Genomic DNA, 16,624 nt, shown 5'->3' on the forward strand with positions numbered 1-16,624 from the left:
ATGCTAGTGATAGCATTTGCTGCCAGTAATCTCTCTGAGAAGGTTTAGTGCACGTTAATAGCCTGTAAGAAAGAGCAGGCTTGGAAGATCATGTATTTTCTTGCAGTCCACCTGAACAGTGGAATATGTTTCATTCAGGTGGAATATACTTTAATGAGAAGCTGGATTCTCTTTGAATTTCCATGGGAAGAAAAAGAAAAAAAAAATGAAAAATGTCTAGCTTTTCACTAGCAAATCCAGAAATGTGAAGCACTGCAATAGTGGCAGTGCCTGGGTCTGATCAGGACACACCCAAAGGGCTCTGTCCATATGCCCTGGAGCTCTCTCTCATTACTGGATAGTTTCTACCAAAATATTGACCCCAACCATTAATTTAAGAAGGAAAGGCTAACCGAGATGTGTTTTATCTCCTCTTCAAAAGCCAAAAAAAAAAACAAAACCAAACCAAAAACAAAACAAAAAGCCTGCTCTTGCTTAGATCCACAGAACAGAGGAATATCATGGAAATAGTTTCATGGATGGGCTGGTTAAGTGAGAAGTTGCCTTCTGCTGAGCTGCTTTGGTTCCTTTAAGTAATGCCATTAATCATCAGGAAGTACCCTGCATTCAAGTGACTATAAGCTTTCTTATTAAATCCCTGTAGCACAAGCTATTGCATGCTGTTGGTCTGTAGATGGCATCGTTATAAGATCACTAGTGAGTATTCATAGGGAAACGTGTGATGATGGGAGAGAAATAGCACAGGTGGAGTTCTCCAGGGCAAGATGCAATTGCAGTGATGTCATTGCCTCTTACTGTTTTAGTTAATGTTCAGTTAACGTTTTTTACTGAACTGTTTTAGTTTAACAAATATCTTATTGTAACAAGCTGTCGATTTTTCTTTGGCACTTCTGAGCGCAAAAAATATATTATAATCCTGTATACAAGCATACATTTGCTCATGATCTGTGAAAAGAATAATATATTCAGAAGTGGAATAAGTGTTTTTCTATTCATGCTTGTCTGCATGAATATTTTCTTCACTTTGGGAAAGACCAAAACCAGTAAACATTGTACATCCTTTGTATTTTCATACAAGGTAGTATAAGTGATTGCCTAGCTAACAACTTGCTGGAAAAATTAAGGGTTCACTTTATTTGAACTATTTCCATACATCAGCTCTTCTCCCCCATTTCCTTTAGATATTTCCTTTCTTTCCAGCACCCCCCACCGCATTGAATGGCAGTTCCACAGTACCTCTCATCTGGGGGATGCTAATTCTATTCCAGGCTCCTGCTGCTTGGCCAGTTGACTGCTTCCTTTTGCACTGATACGTGTCCATGTCAATAGGCAAACACTAATAATCTACTCCACTTCTGCCATTTTTTACATATTTTGTGGGAATTTGATTTCACAGAATCACAGAATCACAGAATGGCCAGGGTTGGAAGGGACCCCAAGGATCATGAATCTCCAACCCCCTGCCACATGCAGGGCCACCAACTTCCCCATTTAATGCTAGACCAGGCTGCCCTGGGCCCCATCCAATCTGGCCTTGAACACCTCCAGGGATAGGGCATCCACAGCCTCCCTGTTCCACAGCAGCCTGTTCCAGCACCTCACCACTCTCTCTGTAAAGAACTTCCCCCTGACATCCAACCTAAATCTCCCCTCCCTCAACTTAAAACCATTTCCCCTTGTCCTGCTGTTATCCACCCTTTCAAAGAGTTGATTCCTCTCCTGTTTGTTGGCTCCCTTTAGGTACTGAAAGGCTGCAATGAGGTCACCCCTCTGTTCAGCCTTCTTTTCTCCAGGCTGAACAAGCCCAGCTCCCTCAGCCTGTCTTTGTAGTGGAGGTGCTGCAGCCCTGTGATCATCTTAGTGGCTCTCCTCTGGACCCTCTCCAACAGCTGCTTGTCTTTCTTGTACTGTGGGCTCCAGACCTGGATGCAGTACTCCAGATGGGGCCTCATAAGAGCAGAGTAGAGGAGGATTTCTTTTAATCTAATATTTCCCTGGCACTGTGGGGTCTACATTGCTACATTGCACACAGTCCCACTGTTCACCCACCAGAACCTCATCTAAATGCAGGGATATGCACATCTGCCACCAAAGGAGAAGCATATTCATCTGTTTTGGGTAGCTACAAACTGCTGTAGAAAACTTCTGCACACAATTCAAAAAGTGCAAATACTGAAATTTAACATTTATTTTCATCACCATTACTAATGTAAGCTATGATTTCTCGTTACTTTTGGCGCTTCAGTAACTCAAACTAATGCATGTATCTTCTTTGTGTGTCTGGAAATTTCATCTTCATACATAGCAAACTACAACGCTCCCCAGGAAATGTTACCAACTAGCTTTTCTAGAGTGACTGCTAAAATACTTAACAGTCTAGATTAGTCTCTGTTGATGGTTGTTTTTTGTTGTTGTTCTTTTTTTTTTTTAGTATATCAAATTGAGAAAGGCACAAATAACACATCAACACTGTGACATTGCCTGTCAGGAGAAATCAAGCTACAATTTTTTATACAAAATCACAACTAAACAGTTGTAAGCATGAACAACTAAACACTTGTAAGCATTCTGATCTCTAACGAATGTTATTCCTGTTTGTATTCATATATATGTTATTGGTGTGTAAGAAAGAGAATAATTTTATCCAGTTTGGAGTGATTTTATTTTCAAACCATGCAGTACCAGTAGTCATTAATGCCACTAAAGATAATGATAAACATCTGACCTCTAGTGGCAGCTATCTCAAAAAATATGAAGAATTTAAAAATGAAGAAGTTGGAGGAGTTGGAAGGAGAAAAGAATGTGGTTAAAAAATAAGATGGAATTGTAAAAGGTAACCTGAAATTTCACTAAGTCCATTGTTAGTATTTTTTTTTTGGTTTAGATATCTTTTCTATCAGAATCATTGTTTGGGATCCAGGATAGTTTTGCTTCTAAAACTTTTCTTCTCAAATCTTTTAAATTGATTACTCTGCTTAAGACATATGTGAATGATTTTCCACAAAGAGGTTTTCTGAAAGAAATATAGCAATATTCTAACAAGCTTTCTATCTTCATGCAGAAAAGTTTTAGTAAGTTTGTCGTGTTGTTTGTTCCCACTTGGTGCATACACAGTTAATCAACAAACACATTCAGATTCTCATTGGACTTCTCCTCAACCAACATGTAACATTTCCCAGAGAAAACTGATGCTTCACTATCAGCACTCTGCATCAAAATCTGTGTTCCTTTTGGACTGAAAATACTGTCGCTATTCCATAAACAAAGGTCACAGCCTTCCTAATCAACTGGCTAATCCAAACATTAAGTCCCCTCAAAGAGAAACAACAGTGTTGTTTTAAACCCTGTAGGATTATATTTCAAAGCACTAGCTAGCATCGTTACAACACAAACTTTCTCCTAAGCCAAAAACATTGGCTGCAACCTAAGCCTGTTTTTCCTTCCAGCTTCACGAAGGCTTCGGGCCAGTCTAACAGTCTTGTTAATGTAATAGTGACAAATCTGGGGCAATATTAATTTTAAAGGTTCATTATTTTTAGAGTTTGATTTAGAATAACTTAGGCTTATTTCCTGAAGCCAGAATGAAAATGGAGTTATGTAAGACTAATCTGTTAGCACTTTAAAAGCAAATTGGTACAGCTACATGAAGATATCAGCTCTGTAAAAAAAACAAAACAAAACAAAACAAAACAAAAGCCATCTAGCAAATATTGCAGCCCCTTTAAATAATCAGTATGATGTAATAAGGGTAAATTTTTGTTCTTATGGTTGACAAACACTGATTTGAGAAGCGTCTACTGTAGACCAAGATAAAATTGTTTAATTTTAATACTTCTCATTAAAAATGATTAAAGTATCACAGTTACGTGACACTTTATGTGTAAACACAGTTCTATACTTGATCTGCTTATGCATTTTCTGCTTAAGAGAAAAACTTCCAAACTGTTTCTCTTTTGGAAGCCCGTGAGAATCAGATTTTTTTGGTCTGTTGAGACTAGTTCAGAATCTCCTTCCTTATCTTCAAGGTGCTTTGGCAGGAGCCCAAGATATCCAGTGATTTGTCCTACACAAGATGTCAAAGTAAATTAACAGAAAAGATGTGAATTTATAGCAAATGTAAGTAGCATGCATATAATTCCTTTATGGACACACATTTAGGAGTCAGCTGGCCATAACTGCTCTAACTTAATTCACAGTTGAAGTGAATTAAAATGAAGTAAAATGGTTTATCAACACGGGAGAGACACTGTACAATAAGCTTATTGTAAATTCACAGTTCACCAGCAACTTCGCTCTGACTTTTCTTGTAGAAATACAGCATGCCCTCAAGGTGCCTTTGTAAGAGGTAACTTAATTTTTTTTAGGGGGAAAAAAAGAAGCTATGTATGGAAGTGTAGGCTGATTGATAGCAGGTGCAGGAGTGATTGTATTTCAGTGGTGATACATGTAGAAAAAAGGTCAGCATCTGTCATCTGTTCAGTTGAAGATTCACGTTTTGTTACCACAGTGGCACTTCCTACACTGTAGGGTCCGGTTTGAACGAGGCAAAGTAGTCTAAGGCAAAAGCATTTTCATAGCAGGGGATCAGGCAGCAGATGTATCATCCTTGTTTATTGCTCAGGAACTTCACCATGTAGGAGAGTAGACAACCATTAACTATTTCTGAATAAAAACATACAAATGCAGTTACACGCTTTAAATTGACAACATTATCCAGCTTGGTTTAACTTTACCAAGTATTTCAGCCTTAATTTTCCCCTAAACGATTTACCACGTTCACTAGATTTAATGGCATTTCCTGTTGTCATAAACCGATGCAATAAGGAATATGGAGAAATATTTCTGCATGCAGTACTCCATTTAAATTTGATCAACGTAGTTAGGCAGACCCTGACATTATTATCCAGTTACGAAAACATCACTGGCCCTATTCATTCAGCCAGTTCTGCTCATTTTTCCAGGCACAGAAAGTTTGCACTGTAGCATTCCTTGTCTGATTTGGTTCCTGTCCAATACCTGATGAGCATATTAACAGTGCTCCCATTCATACGTTACAGCCTGCCAGTTCTATCTAATTTTAGTTAAGTTGCTATTTATAGTTAGATTGCTGTGTTTTCTCTTGTGAAAGCATTGCAACCTCTAGGCGTGGGGGGGAATATGTTTTAGTTCTGTTTGGCACCCTCAGAATTTTTCACATTTGTAAGTTACCTACGTCCAAAATACTCTGCTGTTCTCCCAAAGTAACAGTGATGCTGCCTGTAATGATTTACACCAAAAATATCTTCTTTTGTTGCTGTACTGCTCTCTGATATTGGTAACACCTACCTCCCATATTTCTGAATTGCATTGCAAGTGTTGTTTATGTTCTTCTGATGTCTTATTTTGCTTCCATAGAACATATACTCTAATGATGCTTCGTTCTTGCTCCAATAGCCACAAAAACTTAGAAGCCAGAATAGATGAGAATCACAATATAAGAGTCACAGAAAGCCAGAAAATAATCTTAGCACTCAGCTTTCTCAATTGTCATCTGAGTCCTAGGCAATATGTGCATCAGAAGCAAAGGGCACCAAATCAGCACCGATTTTGATTGAGTTGAAACTCTCATTCAGTCTAGCTGGAATTATTCTGAAGTTGACTTGAACTGGAACTGAACCAGAAAAGTAGTTGGAGAAAGAAATAATGGTGTGATTTGGTGGATACCATGACTCAAATGACAAAGAACAATTTCTGCTCTGCTAATTCATAGCTGACTGCCCCACATGGTAAGAGTCCATAACCACCATTCCAGAGGTCACAGGGCTACAGGGAACAGCCTTTACTCTAACTTTTGGAGACAGAAACTTGTTTCTATGAGTAGTTACATCAGTAAGGCTGTGCTTCTCCCTCTCTCCTCCCCAGCCCAACACAGATGTTCCAGAAAAATAACTAGTTTAGATGTTGCTGTAGATACACACTGCAGTGTTGCCTAATGAGAGTTACAGGTAGAGCTGTAACACTTAGAGCTTTAAGAGGGCTCTAGATTGACAAATATTTATATTAGTTTGAGCTTGATTTATGGTAGATGAAAACGTTCCGTGCATGTTACTGGCAGGATGGTATTGAGAAACCTTCACAGCTGCAGGCGTGTTTGGGTTTTTTTTTGAGAGGATGTGGAAAGAGGAGAGAGAGGCGACGGCTCCGGCGGAGGGCTGGGCTTTGAGCTCGGTTCTCCCTGCTCACTGCTCAGCCGCGGCCGCCGCCCAGCGGCCCGGTCAGGGCCCTGCAGGCACTCACTCAGCACAGGGCCCCCGCCGGGCCCGTGGGTGTCGCCCGGCGCCTCATGCACCGCGCATCCCAGGCCGCTCAGAGTATCGTTGAGCTTTTATCGTTGAGCTTTTTTGCGGTCGCAGGACAATAACAGATCAGAACAAAACAGGTTGTTTTTTTTTTCTTTCTTTCTTTCTTTTTTTCTTTTTTTTTCGCTCCCCCTTTCCCCTCCCCACCGCGTTTTCGGCACTCGCACTGCTGGCGGCAATTCCTATGTGAAGAAGGGGCGGCTGACAGTGGAGCAGGGCTTACAATCACAGGGATGCTTCTGGGAGCCGCCCAGCACAGCACTGTCTTGCTGATCTTAAATATGATCCGCGCTGCCGGTGCTGCACAAATGACCACAGAGGGTTAAAAAAGACACAATAAAAGTCAACTGTGATGCTCACAAGGATCACAGCATCACAAGATCACAGAATCACAGAATCGTGGGGGTTGGAAGGGACCTCCAGAGATCATCGAGTCCAACCCCCCTGCCAAAGCAGGTTCCCTACAGCAGGTCGCACAAGTAATCTTGCACAGGGCACTGCTAAAGATCACAACAGCTACGAGGCAAGCTCAGCAGGCTGCATTCTGAACTTGTTGCTCAGAAATCAGGATTTTTTTCTGCAGCATTTCTCATTCCAGTCTGCACATGTACTTCACCTATTGGGCACACACTGCTTGCTGTTCTGCAGCCAAAGACTTTCTTTTCCATCTTGCCCACTCTCTGCTCTCCAGGAAAACACATTGTTTTTTTAGACTAGGAGAACATTGCTTCTGTAATAACTTTTTCCAACCAAATCCACTATGCTTTTTTTTTTTTTTCCATGAAGATTTCATGCTGTAATACATTTGTGAATAAATTCTTCCCTCGGAACATTAAAATTAAACCAAGAAGCTTACTGCTTACATCAAAGCCAATACAAATAGCCTCCACTGGGGACTGAAGTAAGCAGCTCTGCAACCCAGATCTTGGGGGGAAAGAGCACCAAGCTGAAACAGAAGTATTCAAAAGTGCCAAAAGGGAAAGGAATTCTTTCGAAGAGCAGCTTTATGTTTAGTCAGTAACACTTGCAAAAGAGTTGAGAAATTTTGCAGGAAAGCACTGTTATACTTGGAAAACATGTAAAATTATATAAAGCAATGAAAAAAGACATTGATATACTCATTTTTGGGGTTTGTAAGTCATGAGCACTAGAGCATCAATGCTTTTCTTTCTCATCTCTATTGCTCCTACTGATTTTCTTTATTAAAATTTTGTAGAATTTCAGGTGTCGCACTTGCTGTCTTTGCTAGGGAGCCTTGCATGTACATCCCAGAATCTCAGCTCTAGCAAGCAACTCTTGAAGATGGTTTCCCAGAGTTTGGAAGGTGAAGCCCCCAGTCTATATACCTGCTGTCTCTGCACATGTAATCCTTCACAGCTCTCTGATGACCCTGTCAGACCTTCCTCCAGCCTGTCTTCAGATTCTCCTTATTTCAATATGATGTGTTATATTAAACCAGTATTATCTTCATATACATACTGACATGAACAGTACTGAAACACAATCATTTTCAGCTTCGGTGTTTCTTTCTTATTCCTCTCTTTACCTTTTCTTCCCTACTTACTTCAATATTCAGTGGACATTTACACCTGCAAGTCAGTAACTGTGCTTCTAAAATTTCTTCTCCCCTGACTCTTTTTTCCATGACTCCTTCTTGCACATCGGGAATGCAAAAGCTTTAACATCTGTTGAATACTGAACTGCAGGGGATTCTTCTGGCTCTCTTGGCTTGCTGAACCTCACACATTTAAGAGTTCAAATGCTGTTCTAGGCAAATTTTCAGTCTCAAGGCCATTTCACATGGAATTGTTTTAAGCCAATACATACAGTTCATTAGAGTGTGTCCTGTCAGCCAGGAAGAATTTGCAATTTGAGAAACTCAGACAGGATTGATCGGACTCATCTTCAGACTCCCTCCAGCATCAGACTTCTACCTCCTGGCTTAGCTGACTTCTTCCACTACTAGTTCATATTGCTGTCCTTCTGGTTCAACAGATCATTTTTCCAACTTGATCATGTTGCATATATGCAACCTCATATTTTCACGACCAGTTGAATCACTCTCTACGTCCTTTCTTCCTCCTGCTTCTATTTTCCATGTTCATGATTTTCCTCTCCTTTAGGAGAAGATGGACAAACATCCTATTATTGGCTGTCAAATGTACCTTGGCTTGTATCACTTTTAGCCTACTAAACGTTTGGTTTTAGCACCAGGCTGGATACATTTCAGGGTATGAATTATAAATACCAATCCATTAGTGCATATCCAGGCTTCATCCTGCTTTTCAGGAGCTCCTTGTTAGTTGTTAGTTACAACACACTTAAAATAAACAAGTAAAAGACCATTGCGCCTTTACTACATTTACTCTATTGATACAAAAAGCAAAAAATGTAAGAAGAAATAAGTAGAAATTTCTCCCCCCAGATTTCTTTTTCTTTCTCTTTTATGTGCATGTGCTTTTAGAATATTACTGTTCCTTGAATATTTGAATTTCTTTATGATGTAGTTTGAACTCATTTCCTTTGGCTTTACCTTCCATGTCACCCTACTCATAAGAAGACAGCTGCCATGGATACAATGAAAAAAAGGCAAAATTTGGTTTAAGGCCTATATTTTGATAAATAATTGCTGTTCAATGTTTGTTGTTGCTGTTTTGCTTTGTTTCATTTTGTTGCTGGCTTTTTTTTCCCTTGAAGCTAAATCCTTTAACTGCAGGCCTTACGTTTTGTTGCTTTGATTTGTGTATCTTTACTGATGTAAACAGAGCTTCAGTTAATAAAAAGAAACTCTATTGCTTTATTATTATTATTTTTAAAGCCTCCTCTAACTGCAAAATGTCTTAAAGTCTAACAATAGCTGACTGGGATACCCCTAATTCAATAAGCTTCAGGAGGTTTCTTACAACATTCATGAATGCAAGATCTATCTCTACTGATCCAGACAGGTGCATGTTGGCCACAGATGCAAGAATGAAAGAAAAGTTTTGGACACAAAGGCTCCATGTCTCACTTTTGTTTATGTGTGAATGGATGGCATGCCAGCAAAAACTCTGCATGGATACAAATCAACAAAAAGCACTGCAGACAGAAATGAGAGGAAGAGATTAATTTTTGTTCGGAGATACAAAGTAATGTTATTTGGTCCCCAGCATGAGTGAGCCCTAATTTTCAGGGAGCTAATTAGAAATGTGGATGTCATTTTGAGTGAGAAGCTGTTTTGCCTTTAGAATACTGCTTTAATACACGATGACAGGACTCATTAGTGTCTTTAGATATATGCTTTTTAAAAAAACAAATTTTTATTTTTAGATGCCCTTATTTTCTGAGGAAAAAGTGCTGAGAAAGGAAAGCAGTCTAAGCCTTCAGTATTATTCCCCACTCCCATAACAGTTGTCATCCTCTGCCTTTTCTAGCTTCAGAAAAATTAGCATCAATCTACTGCTGGTCCACAGAGATCATCAGTGTCAGGACCACAGCATAAGGCATGAACAGGACTCTATTGCATCCTCAGATAAAAAAGAGACGTGCACTTTTCTCACTGGAAATATTCTAGACTTTGCTTGACAGTAACCAGGATAGCCTAACCTAAGTCTCTGTTTCCAACTGTGGTTTGGACCAGGTGATCTCCAGAGGGGCTGTCTGACCAGACTTCACTGTGATTCCATAAGGCAGCCACGGTGCAAAGGGAGGGGAGAAAGGCAATGTGTGCAGAGCCAGGACAGACTCAGGACACAAGTCAATGAGGGGCTGTGTGTCATTAAACATCTACAGAACATCTTGTCAAACACAGCTAATATGAGCAGAGTCTGCCTGATGCTAAAGCATCAGTGAGACATCCTCAAAAACTGCTGAGCTTACTTATAGCCAGAAGATAATATATTACAGCAGGGCTGCCATATCCATTAACTGCCAAATGTAGTTACTCCTGAAAGTTCAGAGATGTCTGGCTATTTAGAGCATGGGAAAATGTTGCCAAGTCTCTCAAATTAGCCAAATAACTCAACAGCTGATACACTCGGCATGTAAAGCAAAGGGAGATCAACGCGTTTAGTTAACAGGATGCCTTTATTCAGTGTGCACAGAGACTCACTGGATAGTATTATTTGAGAGGCTTCTTGAGTGAAATTGAAGTCTAAATCATCCAATGTATCCAGGAAGAGGCCTATATATATTTCACATGCAAGAGTGAGAGATTGCGTCAGCGGATTTATATGTATCAGTTTACTTTTAATTAAACTTTGTGCTCTGCTCTGGAGCCTGTAGCATTTATTGCAGCTGGGGAATTGTGGTTTACTGCAGCTCTTGGTTGACATTAAGTAGGCTATAGAGCCAGAAGAGTGTTTACAGGCCCTCGTTATTGATTCATGGCTGTTTTCTGCTTGCAGCTATAAAGTAGAAAGCTAAAGCTGTATTAAGAGTTTGGGTTTTTCCCCCAAGATGAGAATTTAGATTTACCAGCAAGAGAAAAATGAGCATTTTCAAAATTCAGAACTGACCTGTAATTTCTGTTCTTATTTTATCAGCAGCGTGGTTTATATTTGAACCTTTTGTTGTGTAGGAAACAAAAGGCTGCATTCAGCTCCAACTGTTAGGTGTACAGCAACAGAAGGAATAAAAAGTTCAGCCCCTCCAGTTGCTGTTTGATAATTAACCAGTATCTCACAGTCATCACAATCTGTCTTAGCAATACTAAAGAAAATCTCCAGTTTTTCTGACCTTAAATTTACAGCAAGTCCTGGAATATAAGCAAAGAATATTATCCCTGTTCTACGAATAAAGACATCAAGTGCCTCTTCTATGTTAGTGCGGTATTTTGACCTTTTATTATTTGAATGTGCATAACATCAGCAAGAAGTGCTGCTGCAATACAGTTTAAGCTATGACTTTGTACATCCATTCTATTACAGAACTTGAATTATGTGTCCCACTGGAATGGTTGTAATTGAGTGCACAAACCAAGTGCACAAACAAGAGGCTCCTGACAGAAAGAACAGAACCAGAGGAACATCTTCATGACTCTTGTATAAATCAAGTGCCTGAATTTTTACAGGTACAGAAGCATAATGAACAAGGGATTTTCACCCCTTGCAAAGTCTGCTGTCAACTCAAGATGGCTTTTAGTTGCAAAGTCTATTTCCTAAACAAAGTACAGATGCCTCCCAAACTGCAGTAGCTTTGAGATCTATCTTCATCGTGTTCATCTCCACAAACCCTCTTTTCCAGCCAAGTCACTACTGCAAAACAACCATATCAAAAGGAAAAGCACCTAAGCAAACACAAAGCCTTTCACAACTTTTAAACTAAAATGAAAAAGCCTCTTCTCAGAATTATCCTCTAACCTTTGGAGGAGCCATCCTTAGCTGTGACAAGAGTGGTACGCCTGCTGTAGCCATTCACACACATTTCTCTCACTGTTCTTTAAGCTGCTGCTGTTGACCTTGCCAGGGGGACTATGATGTACTCAACAGAAAGGAGTATCTCCACCACTTTAATCATAACGGCTTGTGTGGCAAAAAATCTCTTTTTGAGCATTTGTACCTGCCATTCCCTGGGTCTCTTACTGCGTGAGGCAGGACACAGTTGTTCCCTGCTCACCTTCTCCACATCATCAATAATCAAAGACTAAACTGAGTGAAACTCCCCTTAGCAAATACATAGGGTCTTCTGATGAGATATTATCACAATATTGGAAAAAATAGGAGGTAGCCTGTTCAGACTGTGAGAGGTTTTGGCAGATGCTCTGTTACTAATGGCAGAGTATATTCAAAGTACCTAACAAGTAAGGATTGATAAAGTCATTATTCTGCAATGCCTGCTGCAACGTTAGCATTTGCAAAATATACTGGTTTTGATGTCACTATTTGCAGCACATACTGTGAGGACACAAGCACAAGGAATTAAGTAATCAGTTGGAAAAAAGAGGTGGAGAACAAGTGGATTCCAGGAGGACATGCATCTCCCCTTCCTGAAATGTTACATCACTCACCCTAACTCCTTCAATACCATTCTGGATACCGTGTATCTCAGGAGATGATCCGAGCCACAACTTTCTGGGGCAACACTTTGCAAACTGTTGCAACTGTTGGAACAGTTTCTTGTTGGCCATCCCATCTCACGCACCATGAGAGTCCGGACCTCCAAAGATGAGGGGTTTAAGATGTGGATGATCAGCCAGTGAAATTTCCAAGGAGCATCCAAGGCCTGACCTGCTCTGATTTCTCTTGCTTTAGGAAGAGCTTGCAGTGCAATATATCAGAGAACTGGAGACAGCATCGCTCTGGAAGCTAGCAGGAGCAGGTGCACATTTGGACTGCTGGATGCCTTCCTAAATAAATAAAGTGTCACAAAAAATCCTTGCTATTGCCCTATGCTGTAAGCAGAAGGGAGATAAATTTTCTTTCTCAGATAGAAAAAATAATAGATCTTTGAATGGGAGGGAGCACACCAGAGCTTTTCTAATTAATGAAGAGAACGATGCTGGAGCTGGAAGCAAGAGGGGATTATGGCACTTGCATGGGAGAAAAAATGTTCCTATTCCCAGCTTCTGTTTCAAGATCAGGGCCTCAGCAGTATGTGCTGGCTCAGGGGTTATTTGTTGGCTGTCATTACAGCTTTCTATCCTCTGGCCAGCTGTTTTGTGCTGCATGTTGACACAGTGTTCAGTGCAGGCTGTGGTCCTGCAGGTGAGTCCATGCAGCTCTGCCCTTATGCACATGTACATGTGTGGCTTTTAGGTCACACATTCACAGTAGGGACAGCATCTGGTTTTCTTCTATGTGCTACAGTTTTGAGATAATTGATGAATACATACTAAAAGTATTATAAAACAATTACTTGCAGCATTATTTTTCTTGTCACATCATCATATTGAGGAAACCAGGCACAGCTTTTGCTCCACTTTTCTATGAAAGCCTATCATAAATTATTTTCCTTCAGCATAAAAAGCAGAGAAACTGCAGGATATGGCTAACCTAGAAAAACACAAGTAGGTGATGCAGCACAAGGTGGCACTCATAGTGTGGGGTACCTTCGTGCCTCGATGATACGCATCTTTCTGGTACTTTGTATGTAAAATTAATTCGAAAATGACATTTTGGGATTTCCTACATGTACTAAATTATAATAAAAGTCACCTGTGAATGGCAAAGCCTCTCATTCCAGCCAATTGCAGATTTCTCCCCAGCCATTGGTTAGAGCTGTCAGACAGCCAAAATCCACTTGAGATTGAAAAGGTGTGAGCTGTAAATAAAGGGAAATCCTGGATCACCACAAGGTGTTCAGCTCCGACACTTTGACCTCCCTTGGTCCCTTCTATGTTTTGTCCAGATCGTATTTCTTCATGCACTGTCTGGTTTAAAAGCCACCATAAATCTATGGTGTGAAGCAAGAATAACAGAGAAGGCACTGTGTAATACCAGGGGCTATAATTCCATCCAAGGCATTCAGGAGCGGTCGTAAATCAGCATGGTGGAGCTTCAGCTTTGAGAAGCGGGACCAGAGGCTGAGGTGAGAGCAGACTCCATCCTCCACCTGCCCTCAGCCCTGATGCAGTGACAGTCTCTGGAGCATGCCCATCTACTGCAACCTGCCTTCCTGCTGCAAAGCTTGGGGCTCCTCAGGAAGAAGGCAAAGTAGAATCACAGCTAACTGGAGTTTAAGGAAGGAAGTGAATGAGAGGCGTCATGCTGGAGGCAGGGGAATAAGGATGGGTGTTTGAGGGATTTGGATGGGAGTTGTCTGGAAGGGTTGTAGGCATAAGAAGAAGTCACATAATTTCCAACAAAAACCAAAAGGGATTAGAGAGCATTCCTTATCACTCATGGTTTCCTTCTATTTTTCTTTCCTGTGGTGTTTTCTATGAAGCAGTATGAGGCTGTGCTCAGCACTGTGAAGCTTGGACAAGGCTCACTCAGAACCAAGCAAGATCAGGATGGCCACAGCCTAGGATTGTCACCAGCAGCTCAATAGTGTTCACTGAGGAGAAATTTGCTTCTGGGTCTGCCCACTTTCGGTTGTAATTAGGGACAGGAATCAAACTGTAACCTCAACTCAGCTCCCTGTGCTGCTTCTCCTGCATCAGAAACAGCACAGCACTCTGTTAGCCTTCTCCTCCTTTCTGAGGGTCTTCTTTCTGTGCTGATCCCTCACAAATTCATTAGGACCAGAGGAGAGACTTCATGAGATGAGTGAAGGTAGATTGCATAGAGATTGCAGTAACGACCAACACATTCTGATTTTTTGTTTTTTAATTATTATTTTTGGTGACAGAAAGCATAGTGTGCAGCTAAACAGGACCAAAGAACATTTTAAATATTACTGGGAAACTGTGCACCTCGTCCCACTGCTAACTTTGGTGGAAATAAACTGCTGAATGAGGCCTGCTGCTGCTTAACACCGGAGCGCTGTGCTCAGTGTGCAACATCAGGCTGAAACCAGCTCCCTCCCTGTTCCCTTCATGTGCTCCAACACGCTTACCTCTGCTTGGCATCACCAGCACAAACTGACCACCGCGTGTTTTGGCTCACGGACAGTCAAACCTTTTTTTTTTTTTCTTCCAGCTGCACATGTTTTGCAGAGTTCAAGAAGCTGAACACAGGAACACATGATTTCCAGTTGGGGATACTTTCTGTAGCTGTTTTAGCTTCACTTCAGAAACAACTGTTCCTTATTTTGCGTTCACTTACTCAAAGTAACGCACACAGCTTCAATCATTAGAAACTTGGGACTAGCTTGAGCGACAGACACAGCACCATACACTGGATAACACATTCTCCTTTTCTTTGCTTTAATATGGAAAATCTTCTTTCAAGTGTGGAACACTTCTGAACTATATTCTCTTTCTGCACAAATTTTAATAAACCTTGGGAATGATTACTTTTCTTATTTCCTTTTCTGTCACTTGGTACAACACACTGAATGTCTAAGGCTTAATGAATTTTAAAGTTCTCATTTTGCTACAACGGAGGATCTGAAAATATCTTAAGGTTTGGAAAAGCTAATGAATTGCAAAGAGGAATGAAGTGGAAACTAATTTGTCCATTTGAACTTCAAAATGTCAGTGAGGTCCGATGAAGAAACAAAAGTTAAATCACTAAACTCTGGGCCACCAATCATTGCATTTTACTTGTGTTAAATGGTAAAAAAAGAAAAAAAAGAAAAAAAAAAAAAAAGAAAATATAACCACCGGCTTTGGACATGTTGTCATTTAGGGAGAGAAAGAAATTATGATAGTCTAATTCTATGTCTCGCATACCTAGTCACAGCAGAAGTCATTGTGATGCAACAGCAAGTCAAGGCTAAATAAAAATAGGACCTATGGGATTCCAAGCTGATTTTCAAGTAGCGGTTGCTGGAACCCCATCTGTCAAGCTCTTTAGCAGCTTTTTAGCAGATTTAGAAGACATGGTAACAAATTCAGGTTAAAGACAGATAAGTGTGGAGCAGTCACTTGGGAGTCACCTGCTCAGAAGAGTGATGGCTGAGATGGGCTGGAGCTCCCAGGCCGTGGGGTGCAGCGAGCCACAGTTTGCTCTTCACAATCCCACAAGAAGTGAGACGTTTCCATCAGCAAAACTGAGATGGTTGAAAAACCTGTCCAGCTGTGTGACACAAAAAAGATTAAGCTGCCACTTCTTACAAAAGCTGCAAGAGCTGCTGTAACAGTAATGCCTCCCCTTTTATTAAGTTGGCCCATGAAATCAATGGTGGATGTTGGTGGTACGGAAGTAGAGATTGAAACTTCCTGCCAGTGTTCCATTGCATTTTGTTACCATGTGACAGATGGCAGCAGAGGGGCCATGTGACATAACGCCATCTGACACGGAAGAGTGTATGAAGCAAAGGTGTGTCACTGTGTTCTTCCATGTAGAAAAATGGCACCCACTGACATTCACTGCCACTTGCTGTATGTTTCTGGAGACCAAACGGTGAATATGAGCACAGTGAGGCAGTGGGTGGTGCATTTCAGCAGTGGTGACAGTGACATGAAAGAAAGGCATATTCTGGATGGCCATGCATAGCTGTCACACCATGAAGCGAAGAGTGCTTCCATCAGCTCATCCATGTCCATTGGCAGGTTATTACCAGGGAACTGTGTATGTAGATGAATATCAGCTTTAATGTGTAGGAAACAATGGTGGCAATGTTGGAACATTGCAAAGTTTGAGCCACGTGAGTCCCACAAATACACAGGAACAGAAACAACACCGTATGCAAGTTTTTCAGGACCTACTGAACCAACACAAAGCCAAAGGTGACAGTTGCCTGGATTGCATCATTACTGGTGA

The sequence above is a fragment of the Tympanuchus pallidicinctus genome, unplaced genomic scaffold (genome assembly GCF_026119805.1).
Source record: "Tympanuchus pallidicinctus isolate F22 unplaced genomic scaffold, pur_lepc_1.0 scaffold27, whole genome shotgun sequence".
NCBI lineage: Eukaryota > Metazoa > Chordata > Aves > Galliformes > Phasianidae > Tympanuchus > Tympanuchus pallidicinctus.